Raw genomic sequence first — 4,352 nt, 5'->3', positions numbered from 1 at the left:
TTGGACAAGGTCACAATCCTGGGAAGATGTCTGGTGAATCTTTGTTGTACCCCACCAAATGGCAAAGATATCCTGAGTGAGAGGTAGCTCACAGCGTAGGGGCTTGGGTTTGATTCCATCTTCTGGCGACTGTCTGTATGGAGTTTGCACATTCTCCCTGGGTCTGTATGGGTTTCGCCCAGGTGCTCCGGTTTCCTCCGGTGTTCCAAAGATGTGCAGGTTAGCATGGATTGGCCACGCTAAATTACACATAATACACATAATATGCGGGGATATGCAGGCTTGGTGGATTAGCCCTGGGAAATGCAGCATTACGGGGATAGGTAGGAGAGTGGATCTGGGTGGGGTGCTCTTTGGAGGGTTGGTGTGGGCCTGATGGGCCGAATGGCTTCCATACTGTAGGGATTCTATGAATCCACAATTCTGTGATAAGGAGCCCAACGCTGCATACAGTATTCCAAATGTAGTCTAAAAAAGCTCCTATACTTTTGAAGCAAGACTTCTCTATTCCTGTTCTCCAATCTTCTTGTGAGAAGGGCTAAGATTCTTTGCCTTCCCAACAGCTTACTGCACCTGTATGTTGGCTTTCGGTGACTAATTAACAAAGGCATTCAGGTCCCTTTGCACATCTTGTACTTTCCAACCACCTACCATTTAGGTAAAACTCTGTACATCTGTTCCTCGTACCAAAGAGGATAACTTCACATTTTTGCACATTATATTAATCTGCCATGTTCTCTCCCAATCACTAAGTCTGTCCAAATTCTCCTCAAACCATTTAACATCGTCCTCAAAACGTACATTCCCATTTAGCTTTGTATTGCCCTGAAATTAAGATATATATCACGAACAAATGGGACCAAAGTATTGATTCTCGCATTACCCTCCCATCTCTTCCGACTCTGATTTCTGCCTGCTCCCCAATCCTCCATTCAACCACTGAATTTACACATATTGCATGTTTATTAATTGTCTATCACAGCCCTTTCTTTAAAAAAAACATTTTGGGATTAAGGGTGGAAAATGCCCATGCTATTTTAGGGTTCTGACCCAGTATCATAACACTTTGGTCATTCTGAATTTGAAGTATTGTGAGTGGCTTTGGGCCCTGTTTCTAATAATAGATGTGTTGGTATTGGAAAGTCCAGAAAAGGTTTAAAAGAATGCTTCTGGGAGTGAAGGGCATGTCATAGGAGGTGCGATTGAGTACTCTGGGTCTGTACTCGATACAGTTTAGAAAAATGAGAGGGAATTTGATTGTGAGGCCTGGATAGGGAGATAATGTTTCCACTAGTAGGAGAGACTAGAAGCTCAGGGTACATCCTCAGAATGAAGGGATGATCCTTTACAGCTGAGATCAGGAGGAATTTCCTCAGCCAGAAGGTGGTGAATCTGTGGAACTCATTGCCACGGAGGGCTGTAAAGGCCAAACTATTGAGTGTATTTAAGACAGAGATGGATAGGTTTGTGTTCAGTAAGGGGATCAATGACTACAGGGGGAAGGTAGTAGAATGGGATTGGGAAGTATATCAGCCATGAATGAATGGTGGAGCAGAATCGATGGGCCAAATAGTCTGTTCTGCTCATTATTCTATGATCATCTGATCAATATTGAGCCCTAGAGGTCAAAATATACCCAAGTGCAAAATAAGGTGCTCCTTCTTCAGCTTTGTTGCAACACTGTTGGAGACCCCCCAAGTGTGGAAATGTTAGCGTGGTAACCAGTTGGCTGATTAAAACACCAAGCAACTGGAAGGTTGGGGCTATTCCTATGGATAGAGTGAAGATGTTACATAAATGCAAATTCCTTCCCCTCTTCCTTCCACATCTCCTCACATCCCTTTCTTTCTCCCTCCCTCACACCCTCCATCCCTCCCTCTCTTCATTCCTTCTTTTTCCCTGGAGATAAACCTGACCCCCTGGAACCAGGCCCCAACCAGTGACAACACCTCCATAGGTGTTCGAAAACAACAAAGAGCATTCTTTTGGCCGCTGTTACAAAGGTTTCGTTCCCTGCTATTTTTGTTTTGCTTGAGCAGACTGATTTATGTGTATCGAAAAGTAAATAATTTTTCCATTTATTTCGGAAGATTACAGACTGTGCAATGGTTTTACAATCAGGTGGAATGTATTCCTGGATCATTTTCATCATCCACGCTCTGTAATCACACCCCAGACTAAACAAGTTGCAAGAACTTAATTGTGTCTCAAGTCTAAAAGTACCATTCAACTTACTGTGAAACTTAGATTCGACACTGTCAAAGGTTTCTCATAGTTAATTGAAAATGTTTATGTCCGATGACCTTTTTACCTCTTGGATTGAAGAAGAGAGAGTGATAGAGTCATTCAGCACAGAAGCAGACCCTCTGGCCCAACTTGTCCATGCAAACCATGTTTCCAAAACTGAATTAGTCCCACTTACCCTCCCTACCTCCCCACCCACACTCTCCCCTCCACCTATCTTCTCCTCTATCCATCTTCAGTCCGCCTTCCCCTCTCTCCCTATTTATTTCAGAACCCTCTCCCTGCCCCCTTTTCTGATGAAAGGTCTCGGCCTGAAACGTCAGCTTTTGTGCTCCTGAGATGCTGCTTGGCCTGCTGTGTTCATCCAGCTCCACACTTTGTTATCTCGGATTCTGCAGCATCGGCAGCTCCCATTATCTCTAGTCTCACTTACTGTGTTTGGCCCTTATCCCTCGAAACCTTTCCTATACATCGGCTTGTCCAAATGTCTTTTAAACATTGTAATTGTACCCACCTCCACCTATGTCCTCAGCTAACGATCTAACACAGTAGATCTTCACCAAAATGAGTGCAATCAGGAGGAAGCTGCCATAGAAACATGGAAAATAGAAGCAGGAGTTGGCCATTCAGCCCATCAGGCTTACTCCTTCGCTCAACATGATCATGGCTTATCCTCTATCTGACTCCATATTCCAACTCTTTCCCACACCCCATAACAAATTTAGACCATTGAAATCCATTTATTTCTTGAATATATTCAATAATCTACATGACCATAAGACGTAAAAGCACAAGTTGGCCATTCAGCTCAAGTCTGCTCTGCCATTTAATGAAATCATGGCTGATCCCATAATCCTCAACTCCATTTTCCTGCCTTTTGTCCATAACCCTTGATCACTGCTTGGCAAATCTGCCCACTTCATATTTAATGAACCAGTCTCGACACCTTGTAGAGTAAAAACATTTTACACCTCCTCAGCCTTCTGTGGGAAAGAATGTGGCAGGTACTTTACCCTTTGAATGAGGAAGTGTCTCCTCATCACGATTGCAAGAGACCTATTGCGTATGCCGACACTTGGCCCCCTTGCTCTGCACCACCTCCAGCCAGAGAAAACATCATCCTTACATCCAACCTGTCCTGCCCTGTCAGAATTCTACCATAAAATCATAACATCCCACCCATCCCTGTAACCCCACATTCCCCATGGCTAACCCACCCAGCCGGTACATCCCTGAACACTCTGGGCAATTTTGCATGGCCAATCCACCCTAACCTGCACACCTTTGAACTGTGGGAGGAAACTCGTGCAGATACAGGGAGAATGTACGAACTCCACACAGACAGTCACACAGGGTGGAATCTAACTTGGCTCCCTGGCACTAACCACTGAGTCACAATGCCACTCGCAAAGGTGAGATCCCCTCTCATTCTTCTAAACTCCAGTAAATACACTGGCTTTTCAAAACAGCTATCTAATGAGTTATACCTTCCCTGCTCTATAACCATGGCCCTCCGAAGCTCCCCCTTTCAAAACATATCAATTTCCCTTTGGAAAATCCCTATTGCATCTGTGTTCGCTGGCTCTTCGGACAACACATTCCTGATCGCAGTGATCTACTGCATTAAAATTCTTCTCATTTCCCCTCTGGTTATTGACCGCCCTGATTTACTCCTCGTCAAACACTTTGTGATTTTGATGTCATTGAGCAATTGCCTTTTTAAACTACAAGTAAAAGTGTGAAAACTGAAGATCTGAAATAAAACCAGTAAATGCCAGAGAAACCCAGCAGCTTGGGCAGCAACTGCGCAGAGGTTCAATGTCATAGAGTCATACAGCATGGACACAGACCCTTCAGTCCAATCAGTCCATACCAAACATAATGCCACATCCTTCCAAACCTTTCCTATTCATGTACTTATCCAAATGTCTTTAAATGTTGCAATTATTTATGCATTGACCACTTTCTCTGGAAGTTCATTCCACACAAACACCACACTCTGTAAAAAACAAATTGACCCTCATGACTTTCCTAAATCTTTCTCCTCTCACCTTAAAAATATGCCCCCTAGTCTTGAAATCCCCACCCTATATACCTGTACCTCTCAT

Source organism: Stegostoma tigrinum, chromosome 7, assembly GCF_030684315.1.
Source record: "Stegostoma tigrinum isolate sSteTig4 chromosome 7, sSteTig4.hap1, whole genome shotgun sequence".
Classification (NCBI taxonomy): Eukaryota; Metazoa; Chordata; class Chondrichthyes; order Orectolobiformes; family Stegostomatidae; genus Stegostoma; species Stegostoma tigrinum.
This window is presented reverse-complemented; position numbering follows the sequence as displayed.